Here is a 16,090-nt window from a genome sequence, read left to right as displayed (position 1 = left end):
GTAGTTTTCCATGGAGTAAATTTTATTTTATTATAGTTTCATGTAATATTCACGATTCTGTAAGTTTCATTTTATTAGAAAAATAAAATTTTCTTGTAGAAATCCTTTCTCTTTATATTTTTTTGTCAAAATTCGAAAACCGGTTTAAACATAGCAATAGCCATACTTTCTGTTGGGTTATAACGATTTGTGAATTTTATTTATTTTTTACTTTTTGTCAGTAATTATTTGTAATTTTTACAGCCAAGTTTTTTTTACGCGCTTTAATTCCTTGATTAGTCTGGTTTCAAACAGTCCGAGATATTAACGGAACTTATTGATTTACTTAGGAAGGAAGTGTTATTCATCATTTTTAAGATTATGTTAAACCTGTTGCTAAAGCAATAATATTATTCCATAAATTTTGTTTTTAATGAAAACATTCCGTTTTTTTTTTGAGCTTGTATGAAAGTATAGCAATATAAATATGATATATTTGTAACATGTCAACTAACAAATAAACGAAAATAAAATAATAATGAATCGTTTAACTCCAAATGAAGTACATCAGGCAATATTGTACTATGCAAATCGTGAGTTCAATTTTCTTTTCAGGGCGACCCACATTACACTGACCGCAATGGTCATCGCGTGCAGATGCTCGGAGTGCAGAGCCTCCGAATTTCATGCAATTAATAATATTAAAATATTTATAACATAAACCCATTTGAAACAAACCTCCCCCATTCTGGATCAATATGCAAACTGAGTTAAAAATTCAAACATTCTCGACCGATTTGAATTGAAACATTTATCTGTTTATAAACCCATCTCAATCTATGCCAACACACCTGAATAGCAAATAATCAAAATTAACCAAAATCACGAGCATAGCCGAAATTAGCAGCCATTAAACATTTAAGGTCTGATTACGAAGCTTAACGTGCTTTTTTATTTCCAAGGTGCCGGTTTTTTTTGGAGGGTGTGCAACATATATATTTTATAGTGGTTCGAAAGAAAAAAAACACACATACACGTACACGTAAAAATAGAATCGTTAGGGAGAGAAAATATTCAGCTGGGGTGTATAATGGATATTTGTGTTTTGCGGGGGAGAAAGGATTTTAGGTGCGGCATACATTTCCTCTACAAAAAAAGAAAGGAAAAAGAAGTGAAGCAAATTTCACCTTTCACCCAGCCGCACGCACAAAAAGGAGCAGGAATGGATGAAAGCACGAATGAAAAGAGAGAGGAAAAAAACGTTTTCTAACAATAAAATCCTGTATAAAGGGATCTGCTTTACCGTTTTAGAATTACTTATTTATTCATCAATTTTAATATCGATAAAACTTGTTATTCAATAAATGTTATTCAATTTTGTGAAATGAACATTTAATTTATTTTTGTTACATTTACACTAAGTGGTAGTTACATAAATACTAGAAACATAAAAGTTTACTTTGTTCATTAAATATTATATAATAAATACAGTTTAAATCATTGGTTCCCAACCTTTTTTGTGCCATGTGCCACCAAACCCTTTCTAAAAAATGTATGTCCCTTATGTAACATATCATGAGGTTAAACTCTAGATGTGTCCATTTTAGAATTAACATTAATCGGTTAACGAATTGTTTTTTTACAGATTATGTTCGTTAACCGATCACCGTATTATCCTAAAGTTATGTGCTAGTAGAATTACCTTTCATTTATAGCTATTAACCTGACAATAATTTTGTAATTTAAAGATGGTTGCATAATATTATTGTCACTATATAAACAGATATTTTAAATATATAAAAGTATATTTAACAAATTTTATATTTAAGGTAATTCTATTATATTTATAATAAAAATTCTGTAATTTTTTATTTTATACAAATTTTAGTCAAATTCAAAAACATTAAAATCCATAATTAAGCTTTGATCTTGATGAGTCTAATTCAATAGGTTCTAGGTTTACATAGTTAGCATGCACTTAAAGCGAATTTAAGTAACTAAATCCGCTTGTTAAATTTGTTTCTCGACAACTGAGCGTAGAAGCCAGTTTGAACTTTGCTATTATATTGACTTTGCAAGTGAAATGCATCAATAAATGGAGACACGGACACTTCAAAACTGTACCTACAATCTTTAACATTAATTGCAATTTAATAGAAAAATAAGGTTTACTATTTTAAAACAAACTTAATTTTAATTGATAAAAATAAACATTAATGTTGAAAATTATTTTTTGTACAATTAACAATCGTTTTTTTTTTGCTTGTATACAGTATTTTTTTGTGCTGTTTCAAAATGTGCCTGATATTGACGGAATCGATTAGCTTCACTATGCAAGGTATTCCTGTATTTATTTGTAATAAAAATCTGAAACAAGTTATTTTTTTTAATTTGAAAAAAAAAAGAAATTTTGAATCCCCTTAAAATACGACTGTTGTGTGGCAATACGATAATATTATGTAACATTTTAGTAGTGTCATAATTAAAGATTTTTATGACCTGAGGAAATATTTTGACGTTCATATGATATATATAAAAATGCATGGCAGCTTTATGAAATTTAGTGTGGAAAGCGGGTGATAAAAGTAGATGCATCGATAAGGGAAGAAGCATGCATACACATTTTTATAAAATATGCGAAGGGTGCATCCATAATTTATACAGTATCGTTCGCCGCGGGGGTGGTTAGGCTAGGTTCAGTCGGAAGAACGACGTTTCAGGTAGATTGCAGCCTTGGGTGTGTGTGTATATGTACAGAGGACGAGAGTGGCAAGTTGTGATAGCGGCTTGTGACACATCCATCTCCCCAACTGGGTGACTGCATATGGATAGCTGGGTGTATATGGTGAGGCCATGCATCGACTACCGCCGCAGCCAAAGACATATGAAAATGCAGATTGGATTTGGTTAATTTAAAATGGCTCGGAATAATTGTTAAATTTAATGCCGGACCATTAATATGCAAATTCCGTCCCTCTTCGTCCTGTGTATAATAAATGTTTCTCCCCCCACATAGTACGATCGGGACAGAAGGAACTTTTTAATAACGTTCACGTTGGCTGTGCATTTTAAAATGCCTTTAATTACCGTTGTCATCATATGCAATTTGTCAATTTGTCATTTCGCCTGATTCAATTACATGCAATTTACCAAGGGCTCTTGTTACCAATTATTATAGCAGCAAACTTCTACTTCAGTGCATATTGAAATGAAAGAAAACACACTCGAATTAAAGGTTATTTAAGGACTACTCACTTAACTTTATTCCTTTGCATGCAAGAAAAATACATAATAAAGAGGTCGAGGAACTTGGAAAGAAAATTAGAATTAATTCGCTTTTGACTTATGAAACTGTAAGTAGTTCGATTTGGCCGAAAATCATACATAGTTTAAATTAGTGTTCTTCAACTTTTTTGTAATAAAATAATAATGTAATGTTATCAAATTTAATATTTACGAACATTTTGGACTAATTCATATTGTTGCGGACTGGTAGGAAATTTCTGAGGACCATAAGTTGAAGAACACTGCTTTAACTCTTTGAGGGTTGAGGTGCGGTGGTACACACAATGTACCAACTTTTAAATATCCATAGGGGCACAGGGGCATTATTATAATTTTCTAGAGGAAGTCCAGGAAAGAGGATTTATCCTTTAATTTAGTTGGTATGTCAAAGGATGAATCTTGGTAGGTCATAGCATCCGATGTTGATTTAATTGACGTAGTTGTCTGATTCAGTTGTATTAATGTAAGAATTTCCAGACCTTTAAAGAGTTAAACGTTTGTTTTAGATTTTAGTATATTTTAACGTACTCTTTGTTAATATTCAATTTCTAATAATCCCGTGAAGTCCGAGAGTCGGGATAATAAAAATTACCTGGGTAGTACTCATTAGTTATATATATTATTATAATTATTTATGATGTTTGATAATCTTTGAAACGGAAAGAAAAATAGTGTGAGAAAAGATTTGCGCATAATAATAAAAAATATTTTTTTTTAGGAAACATAGTAACATAGTTATTTGTGCACAAATAATAATTTGTACATGAGGCAAATAATAAAGAGCTAAGCTTTAATATTTTGATATTATTTTGCTGAAGTTCAGACACGATAAACTGCACCAAAGTTTTTTTTTGTACTATATTAATTACGTGGCGGGTAATAAAAATTTGTTCGTTCGTTATTTCAAGGAGGAAATTTGTTATGTATGTTAAAGTGTTTTATAAAGTTTTGCGCACACCAGCACCAGCACCACCACTCGTCCCAGGAGTCTTTTATGTGCGTTATAAGAAAATTGCTATCAAAGTGCCCGGGATATAAAGTATAAAGCAAAAATATGTGGCGAAGTAATGGAAGCTTAAAATATTAAATGGTATGTCGCAATCTCTAAAACATTTTAAATCGTTTTACCTGCTTCTAAAATCCTTTGATGCCAGCGCGAACGAAACCGGGATGTCGTGAGGTTTAATTAAAGTTTCCACATTAGAAACATGTCATAAAACATTCCTCCTTTTATTTTTCGTTGCTTCTTTCAACATAAGCTTCCAGCTTGGATGAAAATATTACATAGGTATTTAAACTTTTTATTTTTACACTTTCTATTTGTAGACACATTAACTGAATTGAGCGATACGTGCAAATAATTGTTTATTTACCGTAAAGAAAATAATTTCAATTTGATTCTGCTACATTTGCATTACGTGATTCACAAGTTACGTTCATAAATAATCAATGTAGGGCATGCATTATATTCTGATGTTATTAGATATTATTAGGGAGGGATAGTTTAGAAAGAAAGTCTTGCTACAAAATTGTATGTTATTTAGATTACTCGATTATTCTCTGTATGGTGGAGGTGGGTGGCATTGTTTCTATGAATATTTCATGGGATCAATGGTTTTCAATTATTGGAACAAATTTTGTTTTGTTCATTGTTTTTGTGACTATATATTTTTGTATTTATTTATATTCATTTATAATTTAAAGTCAATACCATTACATTTACAAATAAGTCACGAAAAGTACAAATAATCATCAAACTATAATTTATAGAAATATATTCGTGTGTATAACAATGCTTTCTCTACAATTGCTAAACGAATTCTAAATTCTTTTCTGAATAATTTATAGGATAATAATTTTCAATTATTTCCAATTTATTTCATTCTAAATTCTCAAATGTTTTTTTAATCATTTTTCATTAAATTACATAAATAATTGACATTTGTTCTAATATGAATAAAGTATTGAAGTATTATTATTATTATTTATTAATAAAATTCAATACAACAAACATAAAATTGTAGATAAAATAAAATATTTTTTATATTTTTAAAACATTGTAATATATTACAAAATGTATATTACAACTTTTGAAATAAAACTACATTGAATATACGCAGAATACATTTTGTATTTATTTTGTAGTATTTTGAATTTAGAGTGAGGGAATGGTAAAGGGATACCGCATTTGTCTTTTTTTATATATAATATTTGAATTAATGCTTTGTTTAAAATTGTAAACAGCGTTTGTGGGTTGTTTTGTATGTGGATTGTACATGCAGATACAAATCTCATTTCTTTGTGTGCTGTTGGCTTTAGGAATTTGCGGCACATGATCGTGCATATGTAAGTGAGAGTGTGCCCTATGTAAAAGGCAGAAGTATCGAAGCAGCCGATATATATTGGCTATTGACAGTGTCACGTTTTTGAAATACAAAGAAACACGGGTAAAAGAGAAGAAAAAAGTATACAGTATACTACAAGATCCATGTCTTCTAATTTCAACGTCACGTAGAACTTTAAGAGATCATGTTTTAATAGAAAGGAATCGGCTCCTTTGAAAGATGTTGAAAATAATTAATAGCTACGTTTATACAGAAATATTCTACTTTTAATGAATGAAAATAAGATCGACAAAGATTAGCAACTTTTACATATGTTATAATGTACCAAGATTATTTTGCTATACAATTTAATTAATATATTTAAAGTTACAATTATATTTTACAGAAATTATAGACAAAGTTATGAAGGTTTTATTTATATATATACTTTATTGTCCAATGACAAACATATTTTTTGTGTTTAAAATTATTGCAAACACTATAAAATTACATAAATAACTATAAAGAGATAGAAATATGGGCCAAATTATGGGTAATAAATATGTTTCATAATGGTTTTAATTATTTTTTTTTTTTCAATTTCTTTTTATATTTAAAAAAAAATACTCATGACTTTTTTTTTTAAATAATTGCATAAGTATATAAGTATAAGTATATACATTTATTTTACTAATATCTTTATACAATTATTTATTGAAGAATTTTTTAACACATATTTGTACTTGAATCAGAATAGAGCTGATACATTGATTGACATAATATCAATTATTTAAATATGCGTCAATTATAATATATTCAAAAATACAGATAATATGTGTACACAAGTTTTAAAAATGATGAAGCAGGCGCGCAATCCGGGACATCTGCTCTCATCGTCACTCGTTAAGCGAGTCATTTTTCTTACAATTAATTTTGTTCGTTAAGAGAAATGCTCTTTATGCGAAGTGCTCGTTAATCAAGGTTCCACTGTATTTGGTTTTTATTAAGTTGAATTTAGAGCAGTAAGTGTGCTTTCTACCGAATGTTGATTTTATAATGAAGCTAAAAAGTATTTCACTAAAATGTATGAACATAAAACACACATGCAAATGAAAAAAAAGAAACTTTTAAATAGCGAACGAGTATTCAAATATTTCATGAGCCAAAATAAAATAACTTCATACTTCAGTCAAATATAAACGTATGTTGTTTGTTCGCTGATGTAAAATAAAAGAGAATTATTTTATTGCTATGAGAAAACGTAGTTAAATTTGTTATATAGACTGTACGCAGCTATTAATTCCACATGAATTAATGCAGTAAGACAAATTCCATAAATAGCTAATTTTATGAGTAATATTAAAGTTTTATTATAAATTTCTTAATGACCCTTGCAATTGTAATGCGCCATTCACTAAGTTATATTAGTTTGTATGAAATGCACTCATTAGCGTGAAAACTTACGAAATGGAGTCATCAAATGTAATGCAATTTGCATCAGATGTATAATTTAAATTAAAATAGTAATTTCCTTATTTTTAGAAGTAGTTTTCAATAAATTAGAATATTTATGAATTTATAGTAAATGTTTATTATTTCATAACATTTAATGCTTCATCACTAATAAGATCAAATTTAATATATATTCATAAACCGATACTTTTTTCAATTAAAGTTTCCTGAAATCATATTTCCTCACATAAATATCAAATCAAATAAACATTCATAAGTTATGTTTTACTGATTCCAGTTACTATATAGTTTCTAAAAATAGTTAAACAATATTAAAAAAATAATAATAAAGATTTTAAAATAGTTTTTAAAATTTGAAAATCGGATGAAACCATTTAATTTTGAAAATACCTGAATTTAAAAGTCGAGTTTTGTAAAAATCTATAATTTATAACGTTATAAAATATAAAACCATATTTTAAATAATATTGTAATATATATGTACTACTATAAATTGTAGTAATATATAACGTTATGTTATGTATTGTATAGTTGTGTACATTAATATCTCATAGTGCGGGTTTCCCCAATATTCCGTATTATTTGAAATAGGACTACTAGAGGTCATTAATATCGCATAAAACTAAACTGAACAAAAAGAGACTTGACTGTAAAAAAGAAATTTTGTTTACTATTTTTTTATAAATGACGTAAGACCGGAAAATATAAATTACACTAAAATACACTTTTTTTTGAGATTATACTGACATTTTGATTTAACCGTAAAGTAGACATATGGAAGTTATGTATGAAATAACGCATCTAATAAATGCCCTCCTTGGCTTTGCTGGCAAAACATCAACGCCACCGTTCGTCATTTTATTGGATAACATGATAACAAAGATATTGTGCCTCAAATGGATGGTATGGATCTCGAAGACATGTGGTTCCAACAGCACTTGCCACACGTCACGTGAAACAATGGCATTATTGCTCGAGACAATCCCTGTTCGACCAGAATTGTCTGTCCAGATCGTACGATTTAACGCCTTTGAACTTCTTTCTCTGGGTTTTTTTGAAGTCAAAAAGTTTATGTCAACAAGACCACAACCACCCAAGCCTTCAACCAGAAAATTAGAGCTGAAATCCAGCCCCAGTTATGCCAAAACGTAGTTAAAAATTTCGTCAAAAGAACTCAGTTGTATCAGCAAAGCCGAAGATGGCATTTATCAGATGTGTTGTTTCATACAAAACTTTACAATTATATCAAAATTTCGGTATTTTCTCAAAAAAAAGGTGTTTTATTTAAAATTTAGATTTTCCGGTTTTAGTGGGACACCCTATATTTTATTTATATTTTGTTCATATCAAAATGTGTTTGTTTTGAAAATTTTAAACAGGACTTTAAGGAATCTGGTGCCGCATTATGTGAAATATTACTGATTTTTTTAAGTGAGTCAACTGTCCTTCGCGTTGCTTATAAATAAATACAATGATCTTTATAATTATTATTCTTATTTTTAAGGTAATTTATAATGTAATGTTTTTATGTATTGTAGATATTTTAAATTAATAAAAACTATTAATATTTATAGTGGATATATTGAGCAGAAAAATGGTTAGGCAAAAAATATGCAAGGGAGCAGTAAACTTCTAATCTTGTTCCCCCGGATATTCTGTGTGGTCGAAATGTTGTGAGATCACGTAGTTTAGTAGAAATATAATAGAATGACTTGACGACATATGCAGTTAAGGGTCCCAGGTCTATTCGAAACCACTTCATCCCACCTATAATAGTGCCATTACAAGAATCGTCGGCCACTACAGAGCACGTATTGATCCTCCCCCCAAACCTTATTACTTCGCCTTGACTCATTAACTTTCCTTGTTAAATTTTACTGGAAATAGTCTTTTATAGGTCCTCGAATGCGACGAGGATACGAGCTGATTTAATAAAACATTATTTCGTTATAAACTTTTAACTATCGCTTAAAACACAATTAAAACCAGCAACAAGGACGAAAAAATAATATTATATAAGTGAACGCGCGTCCACTTCGCGCGAAAAATGTAATGTTCTATTTAAATTGCTTTATGACCTGCAATAATATGTGCAGCTTTTTAGGCCCTGAAATGTCTGGATGGGTTAGAGCGGTGCAAGTAAATTATGTTAAATATTGCACCTAATAGTATAGTCAGTTTTAGTGCAAAAGTTTAGATAGACAAAACGATGTGTGCAAAATGAAACTGAACTAAAAAGTTTTTAATTAAATTTATAATGAAGTGAACAAAAAAAATGGATATATATTCAACATATTCTCTATTTTCTTTTAATCTGGAAAATTGAAATAATCTTTTATATGAAATTAGCATTCATTAAAACAAGAAAAGATATTATAAATTTAATTAAATATTTTATATCACTAAATAACAATATTGGTTGAATGAAACCAAAGGACTATCTTAATTTCACTAGAGTTGCGATTTTAAATTTTAAAATAAATGTTTAAGGGTCCCCAAAATTATTTTTTGCCTTGGGCCCCATACTAGCCCCACGCGTTTTTTTTTTGATTTTTTTATGTTGATTTATATGTGGTAATCTATTTGTTCGAGAACCGAGCTACCATTGTAGTTGAATTATTGTCATTCGATTCATATTCGATAACTTAATGAATTGTATAATACTGTCTGTTATTGAATATTTACAAATCATGTAATGACATAGTAGATAATACTCTAAATAAGTGGTCGGTGGACCACAAATGAGTTAAAATAAAAGTGTATTCTTGGAGGCAGTGAGGACATTCAGCAATTAAAAATATATTTATGAAAAAATATATGAATTCACCAATCCACATTTATGAATAAATATTGGAATTCAACTTTCCCATGTCATAATAGGGTAAGGTTTTTGGGGTAATAGCTAAAAAAGTTCACTGAATCCTGCGTTAAGGGCTTATCATTTTAGTATGCACACTTTTTATATAATACAAAGTAAAAAAAAAACTTATTCATATATGTATAAGCTTTCTTTCGAAAGCGATATAAATAAGGCTAAATCAACATAATTATATAAATGATAGTTATTGATATTATTGTATATATGGAGATACTTGGACCTTAAGTGTCATTTACTATTATTACTAATAACATTTTCTTTCTTTGCTTTCTATCAATGATTTATTTGTACAAAATGTATGAAAAATATATAAACATTATAAATAATGATATTTATTGGGACAGAAAGACCTTTGGTCAATAGCCCTTTGTAGCAGATCAATTTATTTTTTTTATTTTCTTGTTATATTATGTTATTTTTATTTGAGTATGTATTATTATTTGTTACAATAAATGTTATTATTATTAATATTGTTGCATATTACAAACAAAACTAAATTAAACTGATACAGAGGGCAAATATATATTTTTATAAGATTGATTAGCGCAAAAATTTGTGAAGATTTTTAAATCTATCTTTAACATACAATAATTCAAACCAAAGTAAATATTAAATAAAATACTGAACTGACATACCCTTCATTTAATTTATATTGAACGTTTAGACATGGTGTCTAACTCACAGTTCTATATTGAAAAATTAATATTTTTTCACATGATAGCACAAATACTCATAAATCATGAAAAGTATATAAAAATAAATGTGTGTACTACTAGAAAATTTTATAAATACATCTAAAGAGATATTGACCACAGTATTTCCGCCCTTTGTGTATTAATTATTAAGATTTTATTTTGTCAATTTGTTTTAGAAATTTATAAATAATTAATCCGGACTGATTGAAGCCGGACTATGCGAAGTATTGCTGTATATTATATAATAATTATTAATTATATGTAAATAGATGTCTTTTCGCCCTATTAATTATAATTTATAGTTATTTATTGTTACATAATTATGCTAAAATATAGAAAATTCTCTTAGTACAATTGATTAGTTATATAATGTTTATTGATGTAATGTATAGGAAATTAAGCAAAACATGCTTATATTTATTAAGAGGTTTTTCTACTAACAAACATCAATCATATATTTTCAGTTATGAATGTAGCTGAAAATGTGTAATTTTAATACTTTTTTTATCTCTTGGCCCTTGGCCCTTTTTCTACTCACTTTCGGGAGTATAACCACATAGCTACGGCCGTCCTAATAATAATTTTTACTTTATTAAATTCAATGTGTTTTAGTACTATTCCATTTGACAAGAGTTTGGCAAACACTATCAATTTCATATTACAAATGAGAAAATTAACAAAATATTATAATTAGTTTATGAACAGCAATTTTTGTTATTATTTGTACTTTTGTTTAAATACTAAACGAACAAGTTTAAACAATAAATATACGATATTGTTCTGTCAGTAAATTAACGAGCTTTAAAAATATTAATTGAAATATTTCATTGTGCATCAATTCTTGTAAAAGATTGAAATAGAAAATAATTATAAAACAAATTAAATCTCTATTATGCTCCAATAAAAGAAAGAAAATAGGAGTGGGTTTGAGCCGAGTCCTAATACACAATAGGATTTCAAACCTCGACGGGGTGGTGGGTCGAATCGTTTTCACTCTCCTTTTTATTCTCCTTTAGTATTAAACCCATATTTTTTTTGTTTTTCTCGTTGCCCGACAATACAAAAAAAAGTATAAAATCATTTTTAAAAGAAACACAATTAGCTGAGATGGGTTTCGAAAAAAATATTGATATATGATGGCTACAGCGAATGGTTATTAATGGTTTTGTTAATAGGTTTCTGGGCAAATGGGAGTCGCGCGCCGCGACGGTGGTCTTGCTGCGGTATGACAATTATTTAGAGAACAACTTGAAATAGAATCGTTGCACATACCGGAAATTAGTCTGCAAAATAAGCGCTAGTATTACAAGGTTAAATTTAGTATATCTCGATGACTCTAGAGATAACCCATAACCGCTTCGAGCATAGACACACACACATTCTCATTCCCTGTAATTCCTTCGGAGACGATAAAAACTTTAAATTTAGTTCCGCCGGAAGTTCGCCCCGTGAGATTGCGCCGCCAACAATATTATTTACTTTGCGAACAATTAATTAAATCGAAACAAACAGTAATCAACGATCAATAATGCAAGCTCTTTCGTTTACTTGCAGAAATTTTACGGTAAAAGCAATTAAAAACTGCGGTTGTAAGTAATTAACACATACAAACGTTTTTATATTGTTTTAAAATTAAGTTATATTATTTTTGTGTTGAGAAGCGACGTTTAAGCGTTTTATTATCAGTAGGCCTTTGTTTTTAATGATTGAATATATGTATATGTATTTATATATAATTAAACTTTTTACTTATATGTAAGTCTATATCAAAATCCCAACAACTAAAATGTCGACAATCATAATCCCGACAGTGTTAAAATCCCGACAGTATCAAAATCCCGAACATTTTATGCAGATTTTGGCAATTCTTTCTTTCTAATGCGGGAAATGCATTCAACTTTGTCAATGCTCCATATTTATTTGTATAATTAGGTTGTATTCTAGAAATAACTAAATTATGAATTGAGAACAAAAACATTAATGAAAAAATAATTATAGTAAAACACACAAAATACAACACGGGATTTTATTACTGGTAATGTCGGGATTATGATACTGTCGGAATACTGTTGCCAAAGACATTACTTTTATTATCTTATAAAAATCTTAAAAGTGCATATAATTTTAGCATATTATATTTACAATTGACCCTAAAAGTTATCATTATATTAAGTAAAAAAAAATTTCGACTAATGTGATGTTCAAACAACTTCAAACTCGAATTAAAAATTGTGAAAAATACGATTAACCTCGAGCAAAGAATCTCTTTGTTATAATCTATCTCTTCTCGATCGGTCACATTGGTTATCAGAAGTGTTAAAAAAGAACCAAGGCATATTAAATATATTTATTACATATACATCCTGCATGTAAGGTTTATATCAGCAATAATTCGCATAGTGCGGCTTCGATTTGCAATTCGGATTCACTATACTTTCGTTTATAAATTTCAAAACAAATTCAATTTTTATTCAGCAAAATAAAATATTTTTTATTTAGTTTGTACATTCAGGACTCTTTTTGTGCTGTTAATTTTTATGCAGTTTTAAAGTCCTTGATTAGTGCTTTCAAACAGTCCTGGAAATTGATCTTTATAAAAGGGTTAATGTAAAAACAAGTGTAAGTACCATTTTATAGACAGTATTATTTTGTGGTCCGTGAGGTCAAAAAGGTTGCTGCTGGCTGATATAGGGTTACTTAGGCCTTAACCTAACTACTATTACTAATAATATTTCAACAAAGAGGTCCTTTAAAATGTATTTATTTATCAAAAAAAATGAAGAAAACAAAAAAAAATATATAATATATTATATTATTATGATATTACGGTCAATGAATATTAATTAATTAAATTGCAAACTAATGAAGAAAAGTTTAAAAGCAAAAAAACATGTTTTTCTCTTTTGCATTTAATTCCATATGATAAATATTTGTTTATTGCGATTAATAAACATTGCTCAACATCGTTCGTCATGCTGTGCTATTTCATTAATGTTTTCCTAGATATAAAGATGACTATGACTTGTCCATTAATTCTCTAATGATAATAGTTATTACCTACATAATAGGTCATAAACCTAGAAAAGATCATCTGTTAATATTTGTGTAAAAAACAGGTTTTTCTTTACAGAAATATTGATGATGTGTGGGTATAATTTAGCGGACAATTATATAACCAATAGCTTTGAGTATATGCACAATACATTCTATTAACCCAAATGCGTTCATCAAATTAATTTAACGTGCAACAAAATGCATTTGTTAATTAAGCATAAAGTAATCTACTATATCCAATGAATTCAGAAAATTAATTAAATTAAATAAAACATATTTTCTGACTAAATCAATATAAAGTCAAATTTGTAGCGACTACAGAGTTTTTAACATAAATGTTACGCATAGTCTGGTTTCGATCCGGATTTATAGTGAAACCGGTTTGAAAATGTTAAAAAAAATATATTTTACTTGACAAAATAAAAGTACATTAAAAACAATTTATACATAAACTATTCTTCGAGGCATCGATAAGTTAGCTTATTGTCTTTAGCGATTGGTAAATAATTATACGCAAAATCAATCAAACAAATTGAAATTACATATGCGTCTGATACATATATGCCAAAACTGTTGACAGACCCATATGATTTCTGGATAGTAACAATCTTCAAAAATTTCATAATATTCTAGCAATTAGTTTACAGGTTACAGTGGATTTAATGACCCCAGTTTTGTAATTTTCTAAACAATGTATAAAAAAGAATTTCGTGTGTTGATGGAGATAAATACTGTTAAGCCAAACAGTGGTTTGATAAGCGAAACTGAGTGGTTTGATGAGCGAAATATTTTGAGAGCAAAGACAAATCGTTCACAAAAAAGGAATCGAAAAGTTAAAGCAGCGTTGGAATGCATATACCACTCTTGAAGGAAAGTATATTGATGAAAACAGTCGAATAAAAAAAATGTCTTCCTTGGTAAGACCGGAGAATTATTGAGTGTGTTATAAACACACGCAGCTGACTATTGTTTTTCTCTGCGATTTATTTTTATGGGGTTTTAATGTTCTCGATTTAACAAATTACCCGCACTAGATGAAGTATTAGTGTATAGTAATGTGATAAAATATATGTATTTCTTTTTTAATTTCGTAATTTTTTATGCTACAAAAACTGCAATTCTCTAATTATTTCTTTTATTTTGATGTTTACTAATTGATTAATTAATAAAATCCATTTCTGCAAGTCACATTATAAATAGAAATAATTCAATACAAAATAAGCATGAACTTACATTTAGTACATATATGTGTACTGCATAATTATAATTATTTTAACATATTACTCTTTTTTTCTTCTTCTCTGATTTGTTATTCTATACTTTATTTGTTTCTATATTGAATAGTATTTGTTTTTATATTTTGTCGATATAGTATGAAAAAAATATTTTTTTAAGTAAGAAAGTGAAGAGAAATGAAAAATCATGTACTAATAAATTATCGTGCAAGTCTCTATTGTGGTGAGATTGCTCGCTCGATGAATAATTGTTTTCCGAATTATTATATAATGACAATGGAGAATTTTCCCATGAAATGATTAATAATGTCGGCGGGCGGGCGGTGCATTAAACGGGAGGTGTTTAGATAATATGAGCATAGTTCGTCTAACACGATCTGCGTCATCTATCGCTCTAGGTTACCAATTAGTTGGACAAGGGATTTATGAGACACCGCAGGCATCTCAGACCAGTCAGCCAGTCAGGTCTTCCTTTTCCCTTGATCCATCGATGATCCTCGACCACACTATAAACATTGATCACCGTCCTATCCCATTATTTTCTGGCATACTGAAAATAAAGACATAACCTGCCGCACCACATCAATGTTCGAGATTGTTACAGGAAGATAATGGCATAATTACCTCGTAACTACCAAAGAAAATCGATGTTACTTCATATTGTATAAGAAGAGATGCACACAACAACAACAGCAACAAAAAAAGGCGTATGTATAACTACGTATATATATTTATAGAATAATGCTCTTGTTGAAATATAAATTACGTTTTTATTACACTGCCTCCATAAATTCATCTTTTTGATTACAACCTGAATTACAAGGTGTTAACTTCTTGCTTTCATCAGCGTCGAAACGTATTATTACCGATTCTTTTTTTTTATCGCCGTGTCTTCTTCATCAACTTTCCATTACGAACTCGTTAACTCATTATTAATTGAGATAGTGCTTTAAATTAAACGAGTCCCTTGTCATATTAAATATTTTATGTAACGTCCTTTTGTCTCCGAAACATAATGATAATGATTATTTAAATACAGTCTAACACATTTTACTTTATTTAATAATTAAAAACACATAAATATGACTATGAAATATCCCAATATAGATTTTTTTTTTATAATAAAGTCTAAACTGAGCATCTAACTCAAAATATATATAAATTCAG

The 16,090-nt window shown here is 28.6% G+C and overlaps 1 protein-coding gene across 3 annotated transcripts in view; it reads left to right on the top strand.

Moving 5' to 3' along the window:
• LOC108560458 (discoidin domain-containing receptor 2) overlaps positions 1 to 16,090 on the top strand; it is a 150,347-nt gene that overhangs the window by 28,817 nt on the left and 105,440 nt on the right. Inside the window, exon 1 of one of the 3 annotated variants that reach the window (XM_017918013.1) lies at positions 15,609 to 15,630. The exons of the other annotated variants lie outside the window; for them this stretch is intronic. The gene's annotated coding sequence lies outside the window, so the exon portion shown is untranslated. Of the gene's footprint in view, positions 1 to 15,608; positions 15,631 to 16,090 lie in introns of those variants that run through there. 3 annotated transcript variants of the gene reach the window in all.

This window comes from Nicrophorus vespilloides, unplaced genomic scaffold (genome assembly GCF_001412225.1).
Source record: "Nicrophorus vespilloides isolate i.1.1-1 unplaced genomic scaffold, Nicve_v1.0, whole genome shotgun sequence".
Lineage (NCBI taxonomy): Eukaryota > Metazoa > Arthropoda > Insecta > Coleoptera > Silphidae > Nicrophorus > Nicrophorus vespilloides.
This window is presented reverse-complemented; position numbering and strand designations above follow the sequence as displayed.